General features: G+C 43.3%; 2 protein-coding genes and 1 long non-coding RNA gene across 3 annotated transcripts in view; 1 reads left to right on the forward strand and 2 right to left on the reverse strand.

The window, feature by feature from the left end:
- The window catches only part of LOC145495529 (solute carrier family 25 member 32-like), a 240,583-nt gene that overhangs the window by 113,484 nt on the left and 117,463 nt on the right, over positions 1-9,636 (reverse strand). The window lies entirely within an intron of this gene.
- The window catches only part of LOC145495627 (uromodulin-like), a 176,107-nt gene that overhangs the window by 82,402 nt on the left and 84,069 nt on the right, over positions 1-9,636 (forward strand). The gene's annotated exons all lie outside the window — the stretch shown is intronic.
- Positions 6,115-9,636, reverse strand: part of LOC145495585 (uncharacterized) — an 8,223-nt gene continuing 4,701 nt past the window's right edge. The window contains exons 2-3 of the long non-coding RNA XR_014050449.1: positions 6,914-7,006; positions 6,115-6,232 (exon numbers count right to left, since the gene is read on the reverse strand). This is a non-coding gene — a long non-coding RNA (uncharacterized LOC145495585). The remainder of the gene's footprint in view (positions 6,233-6,913; positions 7,007-9,636) is intronic.

Raw genomic sequence — 9,636 nt, forward strand, 5'->3', positions numbered from 1 at the left:
GCTGCTGTCAATAATAATGACAAGGAGATAAGGAGATAAGATAAAGAGACCGCTTAATAGCGACAACGGACATTTTTCTGTATCTCAAGTGACAAGTTCATATACAAAGTTGACCGCGTTTTACAAACACTGGTTATCTGAGCACTGCAGATTTTCATAATTATGCACCAATTCTAATCTGTTAGAAAATGAAAGCTTTTAATTTCACTAAACTTACTATAATAAATGAGTATTGACGCTCTTGCACTTGACCAGGGAACTTTAAATTGAGTGCGACACATTTGTATATTTGTTCTTCAGTTACATAGATTAAATAGATATTTTGGAAGTAGATTTTAATGCAGTAAATTTTTATGTATATAATTTTAGATAAGATAGGTTTATACTCAATACTTTTTGCCTTTTTTTTCTGTTACAATAAATTGTAATTTAGAGCGTCCTCAATTACCTCTGTTAAGCTAAATACATCGGCACTGAGAAATAAAGTTATGATTTATTTACACATCGACAAAACATGTGTTCGCCAAGTCTATTATGAGAACCCGGTTAATACGGACACCCGAGTAATGTAGATACTTTTGCGTATCTGTTCCATGGTGCTCTACAAAAACCTAACATGTAAGCTGTACTGCGACTAACAGGAGGCTGACCAGTTGTCTATTTACAAAATGTGAAGAGGTAATAATCACCTCTTCACAAATTGTTTCGCGACTACCAAGAACAAATCGAGTATAACTTGTAGCAACATAGAGGACTTCAACGCAAGGCATTTAGATTACCAAACATGCTGCTTTTTCAAAAAAAAAACAAACAAAGAAACCAAACCAAACCAAGACAAAACAAAACAAAACAAAATCGGTAAATGAAACCTTAGAAGTAGGAATTAATGCATTTGTCATTCGGAGGAACTAAACTGTACGTGACAGTGAAAGAGAAATTAAATATTTTCTGTTGGTATGAAATGCACATGTGTCGCTTAAGACTAATTAATTGAGTCTTTGGTTGTAAGGTTGGTTAGACAGTTGTTAAGCATGGATCTGAGCTTTTCTATTTTGAAATTTTATGAGCACTAGTTTATATCTGAAGGTCTGTGAATGCTTTAATTACCTCTAACCCGCAGAGGTTGATGTACTTGCACTTGGTTAAGGAATTCGTTTCCAATTTTTCCCGCTGGGTTTTAGGGTTTTGGGATCAGGTGATTACGCAAGCTTTATCACCTGAGTGCTACTTTAATTCAATTTTGTTGCGCACCTTACAGCTAGTATATTATTTGAGTTATGCAAGGCTACACGACAGGCAGTAAACATTGCGGCTCACGATTTGAGCTGCACAGCAATTCCTGAATACGAGTCGCAGATGTAAATAAAAAATCACAGATACCGTCACGCCAGCAAGAGTGACCAAAACTGCAATCCTGGTCCCTATTACTGGGATTTGACAACAACGCGGGTAAACGCAAACAAGAACGCATGTTTTCAGACTTTGTGGTAATTGTGGTAATTTGGGATTATTGGATATGTCAAAAAGTCATCTTACCTTAGAACATTAGGAACCAGTCCCTTGTAAAATCCTTTCACCCCTTCGTATCTATAATTTTGAAATGGAACACGAAGGAAGATGCTACGTTAAGACGACAATGATATAACTACAGTGACGCGCCTCGCATTACCCAGTCAAGCTTAAGACACCTGCTGGGTTTGAAAAGGTATCCCTCTGCTGATTCTGACAAGTAATACTAATAATTCTCTACTTCTAAAAAGTGTCGCCCCCCCGGGGGGGGGGGGAGGAGAGGGGTACTCCCAGAAAAATTGGGTTGGGGGTGTGCGGCCCGCTTCCCAAAGCCCTTACCCTATTTATGACCAAATTCTGCAATATTCGCTACCCTATTTATGACCTGACCAAAAATTCGAAACCTTATTTATGACCTGACCCTTAACTTAAAACCCTGTTTGAGACCTACGTATTAGTTAGTTTCCTAGTTCAGACCAATGTTAAATTACTGTAAACATAATTTGTGAAGGGCTTTTGTTAATTTTCTTTTCGATAACGATGAAAAAGTGGCTTCTTCTTAAAAACATACCCATATCAAGGTTAGAGTGCAAAAACCACACCCTATTTATAACCAAAATGACCAAAATCAGCTTAAATCGATATCCTATTTATGACCAAAACGGCTCAAAAACCATACCCTTTGGGGCCGCACATACCTAGATAGCTCATGTAAGGGAGTACCCCCCGGAGAGTGTCGGTTGTATAAATGCATTTTAATGGAGCGTGCTTTCCACTATATCCAAAGTTTCGGTTCAAATTTCCAGACCGGCAATTCCCGAGTGGAAGAGCATTTTTCATAATTTCCAGACTATGGTATGCCCAAATTTTGTCGAGTTTCTCCCCGTGGATTTCCGTTCCATTTTATTTTGCACGCAGAATTTTTTTCGAATTTCTTAGTTGAATGCTGGTTCGCTTTTCGAAAATTTAACAATTCTCGGAATTTCCAGAGACTTTGGTAAGACATTTCCGTACCATTTGCCTGGATTTGGAAATTCAGGAACTTTTAACTCAAGCCGCATCTGATAGCGCCGAAAATTTCATTAACTACATGTACGCACTACTGATCTATTAACACAGACGACGTGATCGATGGAAAAGCGAAGTTAAGATGGACCTCTCGTTCCCGCCTAGGCCCGGAAGTAAGGATGGACCCTTTGTGGCTCCAATAACCGGGGAGAGGGGGGAGGGGGAAGAACTTTCAGCCCTCTGGGCCTTATATCTTTTCAAGCCTGAGGGGCAAGAAAGGAGTCTCCTTCCCTTGTTGTTCTACTGAAGATGTCCATAGCCACACTGCTCAACAATTAATTTGTTAGAGGAGAGTACAACTTAAAGACAGTCAACAGACATCCACTGTTAGCTTAAGTCGAACACAATAACCATTTAATGTCGAGGAAAAGGTTGTTGTTATTCATCGTGGTAGATGCAATAATAAAGTGTATTATCGTTTGTCTCACGATGTAGTCACTGAGATGTAGATCGCGACGTTTCGACTGCTTACTGCTAGTCTTCTTCAGGCGATAAGGACGACTGATTGCACGGTATCACTTATATCACAAAGGTCGGCTGTGATTGGTGCATTTCGATCCTACTATTGCTCCATTGTTCGGGCGAGTAGCTGTTCCCTCAGTGGTCCGCTGTTGTACCGTTCTCCTGTTGTTGTGTTTCTTGATCGTGGGTATCCATGCTTCAGGAATTTCAATTCCACTATCCCTGTTGATGTTGTTAGGGTGAAGTCTTATGTGAATAGCTTCCTTGACCCTACGTGTGTACCAGTGAGGATCTCGATCAATAAACTTGACCTCATTCCAGGTAGGATAGTGGCCGGTCTCGTGGGTGTGTTCAGAAACGGCGGAGGTCTGGGTACGGGCGAGTCGTATATCCCTGTCGTGTTCTTTGATCCTCTCCTGCATAGATCTCCCTGTTTCCCCGATGTAGACTCTGCCGCACTCACAGGGAATCCTGTAGGCAACACCATCTTGTTTAGCCGGGTTGACGGTGTCCTTTGGTCGCACTAAGTGTGACCGAAGTGTCGTGTCGGACTTAAAGACGGTGCGAATCCCTTGTTGTTCTAGGCAGCGGCGGAGAGACTCCGAAACTCCTTGGACATAAGGTAAGACGGCGGTGGATTTAAATTCCGCGACAGGCTCTCTTCTTGGAGTTGTTCGTGCCTTTGTGATCTTCTGTATAAAAGAGGAGGGATATCCGTTAGAAACAAGTACAGATGACAGCGATTACTGATGGTTTGGTCACGAACCATCAGTAATCGCTGGAGAGAACCATATTCTGCATCTACCACGATGAATAACAACAACCTTTTCCTCGACATTGACCAGAAAAATGGGCGCACAGCCCTAAGGTTGATTCGTCGACATGAGCGTTGCTCACGCAAGCTCGCACGCTATACCAACCATCTCACCTTTCTCACAAGGTGTATTAAGAACCACATTGTTCCAAGAGATCTGCAAGTTCGGCTGCCAGTTCCCACCAGAGGCGCACGCAGAGTCGCTGAACTAGCATCCATGAGATTCCTGAGGGAAAGAATCAGACTGACGCAGAGAGCAAAGGGAGATACGAACAAAGCGGCCGAATCAACAGCACAGAGCATAACATCTGCTCTTTCTGCGGATGACGCGCCAGAGGTACTCGACAAGGTTAAATACACTACCCAGCGAGTCTTTAATACCACCAAAGACCGTCAACAGCGCAAGTTTAAGAAACTTTTGCGAGAGAAACAGTCTTCTGTTTCTCCTAAAACTTTTGTTGACAAAACAAAGTGGGTTATCAACTTGTCATCCAGGACCCTTAACGAAGCTGAGGTGTCCTTACTGAAAGGTCTAAATTTCGCCGTGACTCCTACGAGCGTCCCAGCCACCGAGATCATCGCCAAGATTGAGTCAGCAGTCAGGCCACTAGATGCGGAGCGAGCAGACACAGTCAGGAGATCCGTCAACACCATCCCTCAACAGGCACAATCACCCACGCCCAACATCACGAAGGAACAGCAGGAGGCTCTTAAAAGCCTTAAAGAGGACAACTCCATCATGGTCCTTCCGGCCGATAAAGGTCGCGCCAGCGTAATCCTGGACGCTGACACATACCGTGCAAAAATGTCAGCGCTAATTGATTCCGGACCGTACCAGCTGCTCAACAAAGATCCGACAGACCGCTTGACCCGGAAGCTATCTGAGAAGCTGCTAACCCTGAAACGGAGTGGACACATATCAGAGGCGGTTTATGATCAGATCAGACCCCGACACAAACAACCACCTAGGATCTATGGTTTGCCGAAGATCCACAAGGCCGACACACCGCTTAGGCCAATTGTGTCGTGTGTCAACACCTTTGCATACGACCTGTCTGCTTTCTTGGCTAACGTATTATCTCCTCTTGCAGGTAACTCGAACTTCACAGTAAAGAACTCAACTGACTTCGCCTCCACCATCGCCCGTGAAGAGATCCAGGACCACGAGATCATGGTGTCTTTGGACGTAGAGTCACTGTTTACCAACGTACCGATCGAGGGCGCCGTAGAAGCCGCGCTACAAAAAATGGAGAACGACGCAGGCGTGGCTGACCGCACGACACTTACACCAGTTCAAATCGCGGACCTCTTGGATTTCGTATTGAGATCTACGTACTTCCAGTACAACGGATCGATTTACGAACAAGGAGACGGCGCAGCCATGGGGAGCCCTCTATCCGCGGTTATTGCTAATCTCTACATGGATATATTTGAAGAACAAGCAATAGAGTCCGCACCTTGCAAGCCTAAAATCTGGAAACGCTACGTAGATGATATTTTCACCATCCTGGATCGGGATAGAGTTGACGTCTTCCTGCAACACCTGAACAGTCAACAACCATCAATCCGTTTCACCATGGAGATCGAGAACAACAACAAGATCGCCTTTCTCGACACGTCAGTTTACAGAGAACCTGATGGTCGCCTTACCACCAGTGTCTACAGGAAACCAACACATACTGGTCAGTATCTAGCGTATGATTCACACCACCCTCAGTGAGTAAAGCGCGGTATTGTGAAGTGTCTGTACGACCGGGCTAAACATCTCGTGACCAAACCATCAGTAATCGCTGGAGAGAAGAAACATTTGTCATCTGTACTTGTTTCTAACGGATATCCCTCCTCTTTTATACAGAAGATCACAAAGGCACGAACAACTCCAAGAAGAGAGCCTGTCGCGGAATTTAAATCCACAGCCGTTTTACCTTATGTCCAAGGAGTTTCGGAGTCTCTCCGCCGCTGCCGAGAACAACAAGGCATTCGCACCGTCTTTAAGTCCGACACGACACCTCGGTCACACTTAGTGCGACCAAAGGACACCGTCAACCCGGCTAAACAAGATGGTGTTGTCTACAGGATTCCCTGTGAGTCTACATCGGGGAAACAGGGAGATCTATGCAGGAGAGGATCAAAGAACACGACAGGGATATACGACTCGCCCTTATCGCCTGAAGAAGACTAGCAGTAAGCAGTCGAAACGTCGCGATCTACATCTCAGTGACTACATCGTGAGACAAACGATAATACACTTTATTAATAGCCATTTACTATTTAATTTCATTGTTTCTCGCTGAGTAAGAGATCTCGACTCGAGTCTCACCTGAACGTTTTTCGTACTATGTCCACTGCTCCTTTGTACTCGGCCATTGTGTTATGATTCTTAAAATTAGAAAATTGACAATGGCAATAGTTCAGTTCAGGTATCGTGACTTAATATAGAGCCCTGCACTCAGCAAACACCGCTCTCTTTTGAATCTGTTCTTTAAAATAAGGTCTGTTCTTCCAATGACGCGTGGCTCGAACTTTATTTGACCCCCAAAGGATACCATTTAAAACGGAAAATCGGAAATATCAACATTTTTCTTGTTACTTTCTGTTTTTATTTCTTCTCGAGAGTGCACCCTAAAAGATACTCTGACGGCTAAAAATAGTGTGAATTACAAAATCCGTGATTTACACCCCTAAGGGATACAACGATCATTCCTGACCTTTTAAATCAAATGGGAGTCCCAGCCCACCTCCAACCCTTCTTACTTTACCAGCACTTACTTTAAAAGCCTAAACATTAAATTGCAATAAGCGAAGGACGAACGGCTGAAAAATGCAATGGTTTTACTGTACATGTAGCTCAAATAGTTTCGTTCAACAGTTGAACACCACACATTCTGGAATACCGTTCCTCCCTTGGTAACCTCCTCTAGACTGGTTACCAGTCCTACAAAGCCATACAATATATTCCATGACCCACTGCTCTTGAAACGCCCTCTGGTCTAAAAAGCTTTACATGGGAAGTGCTGCGCCATTTTGAATGACATCAAACAATGCCTGATCAGTCCTTACCTGAAGCCTTGACCTGACCACTTGATAGGGATACGTTGCAGTGGCGGCAAAGATTTTTGACAATGACGCAATTATGAGATATTCTGTGGAGTTCTAGCAAAAAAGTAATAATTGAGTCACGTTCTAAATGCATTATTTCAGCCTCTAAATGAACACAATTACATTTAAATACTATTCCCTAAAACATATCATATTCACAGCTTCTAGTATCACTGACCTACTAGTCAGGGAGCATATGTAATCCCGTGGGATTTTTATGGTGAAAGCAAACCACCTACCCAGATGTTTTAAGGGGACCCTAAGGAACACAAAAACTGTTGTCGGCAATTTTGTAACCAGCACCGGCGGCTGCTATGGGGAGTCTATTTTTAGACCCATATGGCTCAACATGGAATAGAGGCTCGAATATAAAATGGCGTGTAAATACAATTAACTACAATAAATTTCCACAAAATTACTAGGAATCTTTAATATAGTCTATCTAATACACATTCATAGACTTAAGTAGTAAATACTGATCACGTGATCAACACTGCACGAAAGCGAGACTGGTCGTTTGTTGTCTTCAAATAAGCATTAAAAGCATATTTCTTTTTCTCCAGTTGTTGAGAAAAATGACTACAACAAGTGAACTACATGATATTTTTTGTTCACGTGAATTAAACTACATTTGAATAGGTTTTGTTCACGTAAGACGACATGAAAGTGAGGCTGAGCTCCTCGGCACTTGTTAGGCCTGTTCTAAGCGTCGAGCCAACGTCGTGCTGAACCAAATTCCTTTCCGAAAATTAGGGCTTTCGGTGCGAAGAAGAAATACAACTAGATGAAAACAGAACTAACTAAATTGGCGTTTAGAACCACTGCCGTGCTAGCGTCGCGCTATCATAAAACCAAATGGAATTAGGTTCGGCACGACGTTGGCTCGACGTTTAGACCAGGCCTTATATCAGCTATTCGATATGTTAGCGATAATTAAGGTTGCTCCGAGGGCGTAATGTTAACCATAGCAGGTTTACAGGTATATATAATTATTACTACCCAGAACCTAGTCAGGCTTTTGGCGATAATAACTGCTTTAAAAATAACACAACTGAGCCCATAATGCATTGCAGTCTACAGAACATAGATGTCAGGTAAGAATCATTCATCATCCTCGTCTTCCTTGTTGTCATCGTCCTGCTCATCCGATGTTTCATCATCACAGCTATCATTCTCAATCATATCGACATTGTCACACGCTTCCCCTGTCTCGTCATTGCTGCAGCTGCATAGATCTGTGCAAGTGAGACCCGCCCTTCGACAGCTGCACCTGTTGTTTCTGCATTTGTCCTTCCCACAGCCATACTTGACAAGATAAAGAACAGCGTCGGGTGCCGGCTGCAGTTTCGTCATCACCGGCATCCATTTGTCTGAAATATAAAAGAATAAGGCAATGCATTTAAGTCATCTCGATCTGCAGTGTCGAACTTGAGAGTCTATTACTATATCAACTGTTAATTTATAATAACCTTTGTCCTTTTTCCATCCATAGTTCTCTGGTGATGGAAGGTCTGGATAAGGGACTTTGTCATTGGCCCAGATCATGGCTTGGTAATGCCCTCGCTTAATGGCCTCTCGGAGAGCAGCTTGTGTAGGCGGTAGTCGTTCTGACTCGGCCTGTTTTCTTCGAAAGAGGAGCCACCTTAGATCTTTCAGGCTGGATATCTTAGTCTTGGGCAGGTAAAGTTGGCACACTAGCTTCTCTATTGCATAGAACATGCCCACTGTGGGAACGACGGTAGAGCCGAGATCTGCAAGTGCAGTGACACATTCTTCATCAGCTTCAAGAAAAGCTTTCCAGCATTCCAGCTTTCCTTTAAATGCAAAGTTTCCAGTGACATCAGCTCCGCTCCAGGGATGAAAGCCAGGTAGTGCTGCCGTTCTAGCTGCTCCTAAAGCGCGGACAATTGGACGAAGCTGGATAGTTCGGTGGCGCTGTCCTCTTCCAGTGACGAATGAAGTGTCCGCACATAGCTCCGGGTAACGTCTAAGGGCCAGTACAAACACGTCAGTGTCCGGTGAAAAGATCTTGATACTCGTAGCTCCTGATGTGGTGGCATCTACTGCATGTAGCAGTATTTTGGTATCTGCCTCCTCTTGGTCGCTATCGAGGTACGCCATATCCTTGTGTGTTGCCCTACACTTACTGCTCCATGCAACCACCACGTGCAAACCATTCTGACGCCCCTTCTCTAGAGTCTTGCTGGCAAGATATTGCGTCAGTTCATCCTTGGTGCTGACATGTGCCAAAAGTCTCTTCATCGGTACCTGCATAAGAAAGGGTGTACTAGTTTTAGTGTCTTTACCTCTATATCTGGCCCTATTCTTCTTGTAGTACATTATATATAGGATCATTGCTTTTGTATGAAAAACCGTTAATAGTATACCTTGGAAATCTGAGTGGTGTCAGTAATCTTGTAGTTGATAGGTTCCAAGCATCCCTGACGAAATTCGCGAGTTGCGGTCTTTAAAGACAATGGTACATCATACCTAAAAGCAGAATAACGTGCCCACTAATGTAAGTAATTATATCTAATATAAACACAAAGGTTACAAGGTAAATATCAGCGGGAGTGACAAACCTGTCGAAAATAAGACGAATTTCATCTGCCTCCTTGTACTTGTCGAAGATCGTCACAGTGAAATGATTAGCCAGATCCGAGCAGGTCTTGATCCAATCCGGT

The sequence above is a fragment of the Orbicella franksi genome, chromosome 8 (assembly GCF_964199315.1).
Source record: "Orbicella franksi chromosome 8, jaOrbFran1.1, whole genome shotgun sequence".
In the NCBI taxonomy this organism is placed as follows: domain Eukaryota; kingdom Metazoa; phylum Cnidaria; class Anthozoa; order Scleractinia; family Merulinidae; genus Orbicella; species Orbicella franksi.